Raw genomic sequence first — 16,262 nt, 5'->3', positions numbered from 1 at the left:
CCACCCCCATCCATGGAAAAATTATCTTCCATGAAAACAGTCCCTGGTACCAAAAACTGAGGACCACTGCTTTAGAACACACTTTAGAAAACACTGATACATATCAATTTATGCGATCCTTTAGATCAGGAGCTAAGCTTTTTCCTTCATAAACGTGTGCTCATGGGTATAGTTATTTATAATACAAGACCATGTTCTCCCAGTTCTCCTTGCACCTCTCTAACCACTCTTTCTCTGACTCATTTTCTTCCTATCTATTTGTTGGTGCCTCCCTACGATCAACACTTACAATTATCTTCTTTCAATATAATCTGTCTCAGCAGTCTCTTTTGTTCTTAAAACTTCATCTGCCATCTCTGTAAAAATTCTTCCTAAATATGTATACAGCTCTGTCCTCTTCCTCAAAAGTTTCAATTCACTGTTTGCATTGTCCTGCAGGGTACTTCTCGTGCCACTGTCTCCCTGCAAACTTTGTGGTGTATTCTCTGTTTCGGTTAATGACACTAGCGTTTTCCAGCTTACCTGGCTTTTAGCCTCTGCGTCATTGTTGACACCTCCCACGCCACCGCTTTACTGCTGCAGAAGTGGCTCCAAGCAGTGCCTTTCTTCTTTGCTCCTGCTGCTGCCATTCCTGCTTTTTTAAATTTGTTTTCCAGGCATTCATGCTCTTTGCCTTCTAACAAGAGCTTCTATCTCTGGTCTTTCTCCTTTACTTTAACCTGTACAAAGTTCTTCTGTGCAGTAAAGCTTCACTTGGGCCTCGCACATCGTGCCAGTACTCCATTTTATTCCCTGTTACTGTCTTCACACAGCCCCTGTTTGAACAAGGCTGCCTCTAGGTGCAGTTCCCTGTGCTTGTCCCTTGGCTTCCGGCTTTTTTGCCCACACTCATGAAGTGACCTCTTCTTGGAACTTAAATCCCCGCAATCTTTCTGTGTTCAAAGCCTACCATCCTTTTTTATAGCTCAGCTCATATCACATCCATTCCTCGAAGTCTTTCCTGATCTTACCAACCCGAAATCATCTCAGCCCTTAAGCATCCACTTTACTTTATCTGACGACACCATCGGTTTCTGTTCCCCATCACAGTTATTTGCAGTAATGTGCCGTTAGACTGTAAGCTCTTCAAGGAGATGGTACCTGTCTAGATTTGTCCCTTGTCTCCTCCTTTGCTGATCGTAGTGCTTACATGTAATGAAGGCTCCATAAAAGGCTGTAGAGAGAATATTAATGATAATGCAGGGAACTGCGTTTCTTAAAAGATAAGCCAACAGGCCGGGCGCGGTGGCTCACGCCTGTAATCCTAGCACTCTGGCAGGCCGAGGCGGGCGGATTGTTTGAGCTCAGGAGTTCGAGACCAGCCTGAACAAGAGCGAGACCCTGTCTCTACCAAAAATAGAAAGAAATTAATTGGACAGCTAAAAATATATAGAAAAAATTAGCCAGACATGGTGGCGCATGCCTGTAGTCCCAGCTACTCGGGAGGCTGAGGCAGGAGGATCGCTTGAGCCCAGGAGTTGGAGGTTGCTGTGAGCTAGGCTGACGCCACGGCACTCTAGCCTGGGCAACAAAGTGAGACTCTGTCTCAAAAAAAAAAAAGATAAGCCAACAGTTGTATAGTTTAGAAAATAGTTACAGGAAAGATGATACTGCTACAAAATTTGTAGGATAATGTAGACACAGTACTTGCATAGGAGGTATCTTGATGTTGATTTTAAAACCTTAAAGGAAATCCAGTGATAGAATCGTGGAATGTTAAACTGGAGGGACCTTAGAAGTTTTTAGTTCATTGGTTTTCTAACTGGTTCCATGGAGCTCTAGGAGTCCAGGGAGACACCTCAGGGGCCTCCCTGGTGGTTTGTTCCCCACTGATGAGTGAGGGGAGAGAGGGGGAAGCTGATGGGGACCCAGTTCTGCCTCCCACAAGCATCATGCTTATTTCAACTGACCAAAGAAGCTACACTTTTATCTTTTTTTAAATAAATATTTAGAATCCCATTTAATATTTCTGTAAGGTATCTGTACTTTTAAAAAATCTAGTCCAATGCTGTCATTTCCTATATGAGGACAATGGAGTCAAGAAGCATTGAGCAGCAGGTCCACAGTCACACAGCCAGCATGGTGGCAAGGCCAGGATTTGTTTCCCCAGGAGTTCTGGCTGCCCATGGCAGCACCATGTTGCCTGGCTTCTCTGTAGCCATAGTCTCATCAGGTGTTTGGAGAGCAGGAATTGTACCTGAATATTTCTGTGCCAGCCTTTAATACAGTGCAAATTAAGAGTTTTATATCAATTTATTAGTCTCATTAAATGCTCATAGATTTACTAGCGTTTTTCCTCCAAGCAAGTTGGTTAACAAGGATCATTCATTCTTCTATTCCACAGTCTTTAAACAGCAGCTTCTGTGCCTGGCCCAGGGCGATGCCCCAGGTACAAATATGAGTAAGACACGTCTTTCCAAGTTCCTTGGCTCAATTTTTTATTATTTGCAAAGCGTCTGTTTGTTGAGCTACTTGATACTATGCAGTATGCTGGGAATTTGGGGAGAACAAAAGTGTATAAAGCATTCTCCGGGGGAGTGGACACACGTGAAGCTCGGACTTGGGGGGGAGGGAGGGTAAGGGCATCATACATAACCTAATCATCTGTACCCCCATAACATGCTGAAATAAAAAAAAAAAAAAAAGAGTCAAATATCAAAAAAAAAAAAATATATAAGGCATTAAGGCATGTTTTGGGCCTTAAGAAAATTTACGGTCTAAGTGATAAAATAAGTAGTAATTAATCTTTCTGACTGTAATGGGATAGAATGAGGTAAGCTGAGGTAGATATGGGAGTTTTAACTTATGTTAGAGTTATTTAAAATTGAGCTGCATGAAGATCTTCGGAGAATAAAACAATTAACAAAAATGGAAAAATAAGTGCAATGTTATTCATTAGGAAAATTAGTAATCTTCTCTTCCTACCTTTCGACCTCCATGTTTCTTGCCGTTTTTGTACAACAACAGTATTTAGGAATTACAAGAAATCTCCCTTACCCTAGTGATGTGGTTTGGATGTTTGATCCCTCCAAATATCATGTGAAATTCAATCCCCAGTGATAAATGTGGGGCCTGGTGGGAGGTGTTTGGGTCATGGGGGTAGATCCCTCATGAATGGCTTGGTGCCCTCTCCAAGATAAAGGAGTTCTGACTTTATTAGTTCACATGAGAGCCGGCTGTTTAAAAGAGCCAGGCACCACCTCCTCCCTCTCTCTTCTTGCTCCTTCTCTTGCCATGTGACACACCTACTCCCCCTTGGCCTTCTGCCTTGGTTTGGAAGTTCCCTGAAGTCCTCACCAGAAGCGGGTGCTGGTGTGATGTTTCTTATAAAGTCTGCAGAACCATGCGCCAAGAAAACCTCTTTTCTTTACAAATCACCCAGCCTCAGGTATTTTCTTTATAGCAAAGCAAAACAGACCAACAAATCTGGTCTCAAAAAATATTAAAAATTTATGTATCTAGCCTCACTTTAATTAAGACACGATAAAACTCCTGTGAGTAATGAGCTGCTTATTTCCCCCATACTCCCATTCTCTCAGCGTTTGGGTTATAGTGGCGTTGGCTTTGCTTATCATTTTCCACATTTGTTCTTTTTAACTGTGAAAAAGCATTTCACAACCTTGCATGTGGAACAATCTTTGCTGTTTCATCTTGCCCTATGACTCATTGTATAACCAGAGCAGTGGAAAACCTTTGCTATCTTTGCTAGTAAGTCAAACTGTTTCCTGTCTGCCCTCACATACTAAATCGTTCTGGCTAATTAGGTGGGGTGGTGGCACACTGGGACCTTTCTGTCCTCTGGTCCTGTGGTATGATAGCCTTGAGTTTTAAAAAGTGTGGTTTTTAATACCAGCAATTTGTTGTTTGGCTTCTTTATCCTTTCTTTGTTGTGGACTTTAATCATGGCTGGTCTTTTCAGGAGATTGGTGCTGCCTATTTATTGTCTGATTTGCTGAAATGAGGAAGTAGAGGAAACTTTCTAAAGATTTCCTCCCACTTCTTTGGCGTTATATTTAACACTGCCCGTGAGTGTGTACATGTGAGAGTGCGTGTTTGTGTGTATTATTGGGGAAGGATAGAGGGAATGGGATAACTACGACTTTGTCTTTTATGTGGGTACTTTAACTCTTTATCCAATCCAAGGGTCTGAATCTGAAATTGGTAACTACTTCCAAAGTCTCTTTACTGTGTAATCTCTAAAAAAAAAAAAACCCTTTCCAAGAAAAGAACCCTTCTGAAGCTCTTTTGCTTTCATTATTTGTTTCCCTTTTCATATTTTACTTAACTCAGTATCGATTCTAATTTCACTTAAGGTAATAATGCATATTAATTAAAATGTGATCTCAGTTATTGCTCTATAGGAAATGGCCATATGAAAAGGACAAATAGTTTTATTTTCACCAGAGAGTTTTTCTATTAATTTAGACTGATTTAGTTGTACCACCTTCCACTTTTGAATGCAATTTGTTGCCTTTCGTTTATCTTTTTTCTTGCTGTGTTTCTCCCTGATTTTTTATTTGCCAACATTAAAATCATCTGTGAATAAAAAGTGAAATTCCTCATGTATATATACAAGATTTAAACCTGTATCCCAAAGAAAAGGGTGTCCCTACTCGTATTTAAAATATTTTCTACCTTGAGATAAAATTATTTTATTTCCTTAAAAAAAGATAACCCATGGTAATTCCTTTTTTTGCAATGAGTTATTATATATAACTTTATTTTCTTAATGTCCTAGTGAATCTGGATGTATGAAACTTTTAACCAAAATAGTGTTTCTTAATAGGAGATGTAGGTATATGAAGAAAAACATTCTTGACCAAACAAGTTATTTGGGATCAGGATGTTTATGTGGATATTTTAAAGCAAAAGTAATTTTCATTTTAAAGTTCAAAATAGCCATCTGTAGGTTGGTAACAATTACTAATGAGAAACATACAGCAGAGAAAAGTTGCCGTAAGTTGGACAATGGTTGTAGATACGGCAGATAGTGTAAATATATACAGTAATTTAAGTGTGTAGGGAGAGAGATAGGAGGACGGTAGGCATTAGGAGTCATGGACAGAGAGAACTCACCACGGAAAAGTTAATAAAACTATTTGTATGAGATATTTGACCAGAAAGAAGGAATAAAACCCAGTTCTCCATTTGGAATGTTCATACTGTTAAATTTACTTTCTAGCTATGCATTGTGCCTCATCAAAATGCTAGAATAAGATTTATTGTTGCCAGTGTAATTGCTGTCTCTTGGACTATACTCACATTCCTAATAACGGAATCCTAAGCCCCCTGCTGACTTGAACAGACCTCCTCCTCTCAGCCAAGGGGGCTCCACAGAAACCTTAAACTTAGTTCCCAGGCGTGACGAGATGGGAGGTCAGACACCATCATTTTACCCCTCCCTTGCTAACAGCCTACAGGCTTCTTTCCCTAAGGGCCAGACCAGCATTCTTTCCTGAGGAAAGACCACCAACCAGGAAGTGGTTTTAATCGGTCTATGGGGCATGTGCAGAGAGGGTTTTTCGTGTCCTTGTTTCACCTTTTTGACATAGAGGGCGGCCATTTCTGAACGTGGACCCCATGAAAGGGTGGAAAGTTCCATTGCACAGGCTCATGTTTCTCTTTTCTTAAATATTCATGACTTCTCCTATAGCTTATTAAATATGTATATTTAGCCATCCCTCTCAGTGTAATTCCTGTTACCATTGTCCCTGCCTCAAAGCACGGGTTCCTGGCTCATGGCCAGGGGTCCTGCTTTCCAGCCCGCCAGAATGGCCACCCTCAGGCTGCAACCCTCTATGAAAAATAAAGCTCTTTCCCGATTATGAACCTCGCCATTTCTTCTGTTAACAGAATATTATTGATTTGATCGTTTTATATATATATATGTGTGTGTGTGTGTGTGTGTGTGTGTGTGTGTGTGTATACATATATTTTCAGTGAAGGTGCACTAAATATAAGAAAAAAAATACCATAGTTATGAAAAATTGACCATTAACTTGAAGGAAATAGCTAAAGAACTGATGCCATTTAAAAATTTTTTTAGCTATCGTTAGCATTTTTTGCAATGAAATATTTTTAATTGTTAGCTAAAAATTATATTGAATGTGGATTAATCTCCTGGAGTTTGGTGTTTAAAGGAAGGAAAATTTCAGTGGCTAGCATTAGGGAAGACTCTTACTATAGTTTCAGTGAGTCCTCACAAAGTTCATGTGCTAAAAATTTAATCCCCCATGCGATAATCTCCCCAGCCCCCCTATATATGTATATATCATATCTAATAAGAGGTGATGAGGTCATGAGGACTCTGCCCTCTTGAAAGGATTGATGTCATCATCATGAAAGTCGGTTAGTTATCATGAGAGTGGTTTTGTTATAAAAGTGAGTTCAACCCTCTCTTGCTCTCTCTCACTTTCTTGCCCTCGCATGTTCCGCCATGTGATGACACAATAAGAAGAGGGCCAGATCCCAGATGCAGGCACCTTGACTTTGGCCTTCCCCACCTCCATTACTGTAAGAAATAAATATCTGTTCATCATAAATTACCCAGTCTGTGGAATTCTATTACAGCAACAAAAAACTGAGTAGGACAGAAGATTGGTACCAAGAAGTAACCTGAAAATGTGGAAGGGACTTTGGAATTGGGTAAGGCCTAGAGGCAGGAACAGTTCTGAAGTAAATGCTAGAAGAACTAGGTTGCAATAGTGGAGCATTGAGGGCAATTTAGCGAGGGCTCAGAAGAAGACAAGAAACGTAGGGAACATCTGGAACTTCTTAGACATTACTTATGTGGCCATGACTACAATGTTAGTAGAAATATGGACAGTAAAGGCAATTTTGATGAGGTCTCAGATGAAAATGAAGAACAAGGTCCTGGAAACTGAAGTAAAGGCAGTCCTTAGTATAGAGTTGTAAAGAAGTTAACTGAATTTTGTCCATGCCCAAGGACTTCATGGAAGGCAGAATTTATGAACAATGAGCTATTTAATAAGATATCTGTGGAAGAAATTTCTAAGCAAAATATTGAAGAAGCTATTAACCACATCTAGTAAGATACAAGAGGAAAGAAATGACTTAAAGATAGAATTCATAATTAAAGGAGAAGCAGAATGGAAAGGTTTTGAAAATTTTCAGCCCGGCCATGCAAAAATGAAAAAGCATCTTTGGGAAAGCAAATGAAGGTTTTGACCAAGGCTTTGTTTGCTAAGGATATTAGCATGGATGTGAGGGATTATCAAGATCCCAGGACCAATGGGAGAATGACACCAAAGACATTTCAAAGATCTTCCGGGCTGCCCTTTCCATCGTGGACCCAGAGCTTTAGGAGAGCAGAATGGTTTCAGGGGATGGGCCTGGGGTGCCATCCATGGGCTAGCTGCCCAGAACTGCCTCACGTCTTTACTGCCTGCGTTTTGGCACAGTGTTCCTCGCCCACCCCAGCCATGGCTTAAGCAGGCCCAGGTGCAGCTCGGCCCATTGCTCCAGATGGTACAGGCCATAAACCTTGGTGGCATCCATTTGGTGTTAATTCTGCAGGCACACAGACTATGGAAGCTAGATGAGCATGGCTTTCTTTACCTAGATTTCAAAGGATGTCACAGACAGCCTGTTGGCCCAGGCAGAGACTTGTTGCAGGGGTGGAGCCACCACGAATAGCCCCTACTAGGGCAACGCCTCATGGAAACGCAGGGTTAAACAGAAATGTGGAGTCAGAGCCACCACAGGGAATTCCCCCTAGGGCAATGCCGTGGGAGTGAAGCCACTCCCAAGACTCCAGGACTGTAGAGCTACCAGCTTGCAGTACCAGCTTGGGAGAGCTGCTGGCATGAGACTCCAACCCCTGAGAGCTGCCTGAGGCTTTGGGGGCCCAACCCCCGTCCCAGTGTGTCCAGGATGCAGGACATGGGGTCAAAGGAGATTATTCTCCAGCCTTAAGACTTAATAATGTTGTTTTCCCTGTCGAGTTTTTGACTACTTGGGACCTGTGGCTCCTTTCCTCTTGCCTGTTTCTCCATTTTGGAAAGGAAATGTTTATCCTAAGCTTACCTCACCATAGTATTTTGGAAGTAGATAACTTGATTTCACAGGCACAGAGCTGAAGGGCAATTTGCCTCAGGATGAATCATGCCTTGAATCTGACCTACATCTGATTTAGATGAGACTTGGGACTTTTAAGTTGGTGCTAGGAGTTAAGACTTGGGGGCTATTGGGATGAAATGAGTGTATTTTGCATGTGAAAAGGACATGAATTTGGGGTTCAGGGGCAGAATGCTCTGGTTTGAATGTATCCCCCAAAGTTCATGTGTAAGAAACTTAATTTCCAATGCAGCAGTGTTAGTAGGACTTCATAAGAGGCAATTAGGTCATTAGGGCTATTAATATTGTTACAGGAGAGGGTTTCTTATTTAAAAGCAGGTCCACACCCCTTTCTCTCCTACGCTGTCTTGCCCTCCTGCGTTCCACCATGCGATGATGCAGCAAGAAAAGTCCCTGGACAGATTCTGGCCCCTTGACTTTTAACTTCTCAGCCTCCAGAACTATGAAAGATGAATATCTGTTCATTAGAAATTACTCAGCCTGTGGAACTCTGTTAACAGCACCACAAAGTGGACTAGGACAGCTCTTTCATAGCTCTGTGAAATGGAATTTTAAGAACCTGAATCATAGCTCATACTTAACATTTAATCTTAGCTCACACTTAATGTTTAAGTACTTGTTTTTCTCAACGATCTCAAGTATGCTGAACTCAGGTGTACAGGAACCTGGAAAGATTAGCCACCAAGTTCTTAACTTTAAAAGGGCAAATTGAAAAAAAAAAATTAAAATTAAAAAACTGACAATGAGTTGTTTGCTGTGGGTGTAAATGGCATCTGTCTCAATGACGAGATTGGCGTGACTTAGAATTTTTAAGGATGTTACCGCGAAAATAGTTTTAATGTTTCTAAAGATGATGAAAGTGAGGTAATTTACAAATATCGTTCTTTGCTTCACATTATCTTCATCTCCAGAATATGCAGAACAGACAGGTTGGTGAGCAGATGGAATGTGATTATGATGTTAGTAGCCTACTCGTCCTAGTAGCAATTTTAGAATTACTGATGTGCAAAGAATTATGAAGGCTGGGATATAAAGAAAGTGTTTTTCCTAATATGCTGATCATACAGAGTTTTATATCCTCTATTATAATTGCTAAGCCTTTGATATTTGATAAACAATGATATAAGAAATACAATAAATATAAATGACTTCTGTAGGCAATGACTAATATAGTTCCTTGAACATTTTAGACAATAGTTGTTGGGATTTCATTGAGTATTAGTGTATTTGTACATTTTATTATACACACATATATACATTTTCAGAAGGTGAGAAAAATTTAACTAGGCAGATCCATATCCTGAAGGAAGTTATTTTTAGTTGCTCATTAAAAATTTCTCAGTAGACCTTTTGGAAATACCTAACATCTGGCTTGACTTCACTATATTTCCAAACTCTTTTTTTTTTTTTGAAACCAAATAAACTTCTACGACTAAATTCGTCTTAGTTTGGAAAGCATAGGGCATTCAGCGTGCATACAGTCAGAACCTTATTTAGAAAGCCAAGTTTCTAGTCTACATCTTCCGCACATCTGGCAGCATTTTTTTGGTACTAACGGGCTAGTGACAGAGCTTAACATTTTTCATGAAAGCGTAGTCTCTTTTTTACCTTTGATAAGATGCCTGTGTCAAAATAGGGCATTTTTAGAAAATAAAGTGTAATTCATATTTTCACCAGAATTTTTAAATTTAACTACATGCTTTTTTATTTTTTATTTTTGGTAGGTGACAAAGATCCATTTTAAACTCAGCCTGCCTCGTGGCATGATAACGATGTGTTATAATAGAAACCCCATGATAAGTCAGCACATTTTTTATAAGCTCATTCTTCAGGTTATTTCCAACAATCATCTGATCACAATATCGAGATGGTATCCACCTTAGTGTTCTCCCCCTGCATTCAACCACCATGTTTACTTTTTTTTTTTTTTTGGACTGATTGATTGAGGTATAATTTACATACCATGAACATAACCCACTTAAGTGTACAATTCCATGTGTTTTTTTTTTGTAACTTTACAGAGTCGTGTAACAACTACCACAATCTATCACCCCATTTCCATCACCCAAAAAGATTCCTCGTATTTGTAATTTAGTATATTTGATATGGACTCTTCTTCCTCTCTGATCCTATACTGCTTTGTACATATATCTGTTGAGGCATATATTATACTATTTTATGAAAAATGTGTTCTCATTATTTTGTGTGTCTATTTCCCCCACTGGATTACAAGTCCCTCAAGGGGTCTTAATCATTGTGATATTGCCACTGCCTAGCACATGGCCTGGTGACTAAAAGCTCCTTCTGATCACTGCTCAGCCAGCCCTGACCAGAGGGATACCAGTTTCCAGGCATTTACTTCCTGGAGGAGAGCGAGGGCGTGGCCTCCTGCCTGCTGTGCTCCACAGGCATTCCTGGGGATAATATCTGGAGTCAGGGAGGCCCCAAGGAGGAGTCCAGTAAGGTGGCCACTTACCATGAGTCCTGCCTTCCTGGGTTCTTTCACCTGTCTGGACCTTGGTTTTTCCCTGAGATGATAACATCTAGCTTTTAGGCTTGTTGTGAGGTCAGAAAAGTAAGTTACGGTGGTCATGGTAATGACCACAAGTTCAAGGTGGAGTTTGGTGCTTTAGTCATACCCGGTTCCCTAGCCAGGCCTGGGGCATGTGTCCTGTATCAGAGAGGTGAGTCTTTTTTGCAGCATTTGGCCTAAACTTACCAGCATTGTTTTCCATTTAGGGTCAACTGCCATGGAGACCCATGAGATGTTCCAGTCTTGTCTTTATGCCTTTGTCTGTATCTACAAGAGTCCTATAATCCTGGGATACAAGAACTAGAGTGAATTCAAGACCACAGCCTTTTTTCAGAAGTTGAGTTGTTGAAAGTAGTGGGGATTCCAGAGAACTTCCTGCTCTTGCTGGGCTCCTACTCCCATGACAGGCTTTGAATGCCTTGTATTTACTGATTTAGAGCAAGCCTCGAATTTTGCATATGTTGATACCAAGACCTAGAGAGATGCTGTAGCTTACTCAAGATCAGAGTAGAGTTTGTGGAAGAGCACGTACTCAGACCCAGGTGTCCTGATTTTTCTTCACTAGGGTATACCCCCACCTGCAAAAGTGGTAAAATTAATCAGAAGCAGGGGTGAGGTAGCATGTAAGCATACTAGTTTCTTATGACTTCCATAACAAAATGCTGCGAACCGAATAACTTAAAAAACACAAATGTATTGTGTTTCATAGTTCTGGAGGCTAGAAGTCCAAGATCAAGGTGTCAACAGGGTTGGTTCCTCTTGAGGGCTGTGAGGCAGAATCTCTACCATGCTTCTCTCCTAGCTTCTGGTAGCTGCAGGGGTCTTCCTTCTGTATGTGTCCATTTGTGTCTAAATTTCCCCTTTTAATAAGGATATCAGTCATATTGGGTTAGGGCCCACTCTAATGACCTCATCATAACTTGATCATCTTTTTCCAGAAATTTTAATAGGGACTACATTGAATTTTTAGATCACCTTGGTAGTATGGACATTTTAACAATATGCTAATCCACAAACAGAATTATCTTTCCATTTATTTGTGTCTTTTTCAACTCCTTTTACCAGTGTTTCATAGTTGTCAGTGTACAGATCTTTCACCTCCTTGGGTAAATTTATTACTTAAGTATTTTTTAATGCTGTTGTAAATGAGGCTGTTTTCTTAATTTCTTCTTTGAACAGCATGCTGTTAGTGTATAAAAACACAACTTATTTTTGCATGTTGATTTTGTAAACTGAAACTTTATTGAGTTTATCAGTCTTAATAATTTGGGGAAAAAGTCTTTAGGATTTTCTATAAATAAGTTCATGTCAACAGCAAGCAGAGACAATTTCACTTTCTCCTATTTTTTTTTTTTTAATTGCCTAATTGTTCTTGCTAGAACTTCCAGAACTGTGTTGAACAGAATTGGTGAGAGTGGGCATGTTTGTCTTGTTCTTGATCTTAGAGGAAAAGTGCTCAACCTTTGAATATTGAATATGGTGTTAGCTGTGGGCTATAACAGTACTGAATCTTAATGGTAAAAGTAGAATAATTCATTTGAAGGATAGAAATCTTCTGGATTGATTCTAATCTATGAAAGATTGGTAGTACTGTATTTTTGTATTGTTATCATTGTGTTGGTTGTAGCCACAAATAATTTTTCATTATTAAAATAAAATATAGAACTAGAAACAACCCTAGATGTTTTTTAATAGATGAATAAACAAACTAATATATCCATGAAATGAAATAGTAGGGAACAAAGTATTGATTCACATAATGAGATGGATGAATCTTAAATGCATTTTATCACATGAAAGAAACCATTTATATGCCATTTTGGAAAAGGCAAAACTATAGGGATAGGAGACAGTTGCTGGAGATTGGTGGGAGAGAGGAGTTGACTAAAAGAACTGCATGAAGGAATTTTTGGGGTGACAGAACTATTCTATTCAATATTGTTGTAGTGGATACATGACTCTGTATTATCTCAGTCCATAAAACCATATATCACAAGAAGTGCATTTTTCAAAATGTGTATTTTTAAACATCAGCCTGGATATGGGAAATGCAAGATGGAATTCAGAGTATAACAAAGTAATATGTTTTCCACATATCCATTGTGAAGACGGTGAAGAAGATAGGAGCCGACCCAATCACTTTGGAAAACAATATTTTGACTGAATACTGTACAACAGAAGAACTGTACTCCAGTAGAAATTTATTCCTCACACAGACATAGGCTAGCAATTCCGAAGGTAGTTTATATGTTTACTATGGTTGAACAATAAATGAATATATCATAGATAATGAGAGCCAGGTTTCTCACTGTTGAAGTATAAAGGGGAAGGGTGGAATGAACCTCGTGCTGGCTTGGGTTTGCAGGTATCAATATGAACTCATGGGGATGGATGGGCGGATAAACAACTACAGATGTGTATGTATGTGGATATACTTACATGTGCAGCCAAGTGTCACTCAACAGTGATACATCCTAAGAAATGCATCATTAGGCGATTTTATTGTTATGTAAACATCATAGAGTGCACTTACACAAACCTAGATGGTGTAGACTACTTAGGCACCTAGGCTATACGGTATAGCCTGTTGCTCCTAGGCTACAAACCTGTACAGCATATTACTGTACTGAACACTAGGCAGTTTCTTACCGTACAGTACTTACCATTTCAAATGGTATTTGTGTGTCAAGACATATCTACACATAGAAAAGATACAATAAAAACGTGGTATAAAAGATAAAAAAAAAAAATTGTACCACTTGTTTAGAACACTTACCCTAAATGGAGCTTGCAGAACTACAAGTTGCTCTGGGTGAGTCAGTGAGTGGTGAGTGAATGTGAAGGCCTAGGACATTACCATACCCTGCTATAGATTTTATAAACACTACACTTGTGCTACACTAAATTTATTCTTTAAAATTTTTCCTGAATCATAAATTAACCTTAGCTTGCTATAACTTTCTTAATTTATAAACTTTTTAAATTCTTTAGAACATTTTGACTCTTTTGTAGTAACAGCTTAAAACACAAATACGTTGTACAAATGTACAAAAAATGTTTTCCTTCTTTATCTCCTTATTCTTTAAGCCCTTTTCTATTTTTAAAATTTGTTTTTAACCCATAAGTTTAAAAAGTGAAAAAATAAGGACATAAACAGACACATTAGCCTAGGCCTACACGGGGTCAGGATCATCAATATCACTGTCTTCCATCTCCACATTTTGTCCCACTGAAAGGTCTTCAGGAGCATTAACACACATGGAGCTGTCATCTCCTGTGATAACAATGCCTTCCTTAGGAATGATTCGTGAAGGACCTGCCTGAGGCTATTTTACAGTTATCTATTTTTTTTATATAAGTAGAAAGAGTACACTCTAAAATAATGTTGAAAAACATAGTAAATACTAGACAATGGGAATTTGTCAGCTCCATTATAATCTTAAGGGCCACTGTTGTATACTATACGCTGTTGTCATTGACCAAAACATTGCTAATGTGGCACATGACTCTACGTTCCTAGCTCTGTCTTTTGAAAGGACCTTCAAGTGATTAGCACCCTAGCACTTAGATTTGGTTTCTAAATACCATTCTCCAATAAGAAGAACCAGGACTCCTTAGAAAAGTGGTTGATTGCGGGGCTGGGACAAAGAAAATTCAAGATGAGCTTGTAGGCATCTTGTAATACCTAAAAGTAAGGAAGTACTTAAAAAGATGAGGCATATTCGTAGGTCATATGAGCATACCTGATTAGAACTCCCAAAGGCCAAAGCTAGAAAAATTTGCACAACAAATTAAATAGCCGTAGTAGTATTTTATTATAAAAAGAATAAAATATCCATGTGTCCATACTTACAGAAGAATTTCATTTAATGACTATAGAATAAATGAGGGACCCATTAAATTGTGACAGTAATAATTGTTGCAAGATCTGCTAATGAATGTTAAAGTTAATGGGCAAAATGTAAAGGAGAATTTGCATAGTTACAAAATAACTCCCCCAAAACATTTACAAAGATAAACAGTAACTTTACAGTAAAGAAACCTGTCAGATGCTACCTTATCCAAGTGATCTTGGTTAGTATTCCCCGGATCTGATGCACTGAGAAGGGGGCATCACCTATGGGGTTTCCTTCCTCAAACATGCATAACCTCCACCTAATCATGCGAAAACATCAGACAAACCTAAACTAAGGATATTCTGCAAGTACTCTTCAAAGTGCCAAGGTCATAAAGGACAAGGGAAGACTGAGGACTGTCACGGTCTAGAAGAGATCAGGGAGACATGGCAACTAAAAGCACTGTAGGATAATGGGTAGGATCCTGGAATAGAAAAAAAAAAATTAGTGGAAAAGAACCTGGAAAATTCTGAATAAAGTCTGAAGTTTAACTCATGATATTGCACTAATGTTAATTTTTTAGTTTTGAAAGTTCTATGTTTATATAAGATGCTAACATTAGGGGAAACTAGGCATATGGGGACTTCGTGTACTATCTTTGCAAATCTAAAATTCTTTCAAAATAAAAGTGAAATACTGGTATCTAAGAGTCCAACTTTATTTTCACATATTTCTCAATTACTTATACCAATGGAGGAAAAAAGTCTGTTTTTCTCTGATCCCATCATCATCAAACACTTCTGATAATTATTAATTTGTGATTAGTTTAAAATATATTTATTGCTTTTTAAGATACCAGTGAAAAAGAAAAAGTCTAATTTTCTCTGATCACCTCATCATCAAACACTTCTGATAATTATTAATTTCGTGATTAGTTTAAAGTATATTTTGGTGGTGGTTATTTTGGTTGAAGTTTTTATAAAAATTCAATAATCAAAGTTTAATAAACAGTGAACTCAGAGGTGATTGAGGAAATGAAAACAGCTGAACTAAGACAGATGATGTTGTCATGGTGTCTGTCTTGCCCTCCAGCAGTAAATCAGAGCTTGTTAACGTTCCTCTAGTCTGTTTTCCTCTTTATTAACTGAATATGGCCATGCATTTTCTGCCTCCTTCATACTTAATGTACACTGTGATCTCAGATTTAAATTTGCCATGCATGAAGGAACAGGGATTCAGAAAAGGGGGTTAGATAATTAGGGGTTTTGTCTCTCAGCGGCCCATAGGGTTCCCACACTTTTATGTTGGTTGGGAAAGTAGTAGCTATGGCATCCAAAGCACTGTGCATGGCGCCACCATCCTAATCTGCTGGTAGCTTTTCCTGGGGTTTTGATATTAGGAATTAGCCTGATTATTTGGTAGATAGAGTTCAATATTATTTATTGTGCTCAATCTATCATTATTTGTTGTTTTCTGTATGACTAGCACTATGCTAGACGCTGCAGAAATATAGAAGTCAAATCATCCTTGCACAAAAAAAAAAAAAACTCCCACTTATGTGAAAAAAGACAAATATGAAGACATTGTCGTGGGTGGAAAGAACAGAGGCTGTAGAGATTTTATATCATACCATCATTGTCTCTCCTTTTGATTACTAAATCTGTGGACTTGCACATTTATTTAAACTCAGAGTCTCTTTCCTTGTCTGTAATAGAGGATACTAATATCAGTCTTACAAGATTGTCATGATCATTAAT

General features: G+C 38.8%; 1 protein-coding gene across 1 annotated transcript in view; it reads left to right on the top strand.

Annotated features, from left to right (window-relative positions):
- The window catches only part of LOC105825205 (PH and SEC7 domain-containing protein 3-like), a 132,753-nt gene that overhangs the window by 27,138 nt on the left and 89,353 nt on the right, over nt 1-16,262 (top strand). The gene's annotated exons all lie outside the window — the stretch shown is intronic.

This window comes from Propithecus coquereli, unplaced genomic scaffold (assembly GCF_000956105.1).
Source record: "Propithecus coquereli isolate 6110/MARCELLA unplaced genomic scaffold, Pcoq_1.0 Scaffold79, whole genome shotgun sequence".
NCBI lineage: Eukaryota > Metazoa > Chordata > Mammalia > Primates > Indriidae > Propithecus > Propithecus coquereli.
This window is presented reverse-complemented; position numbering and strand designations above follow the sequence as displayed.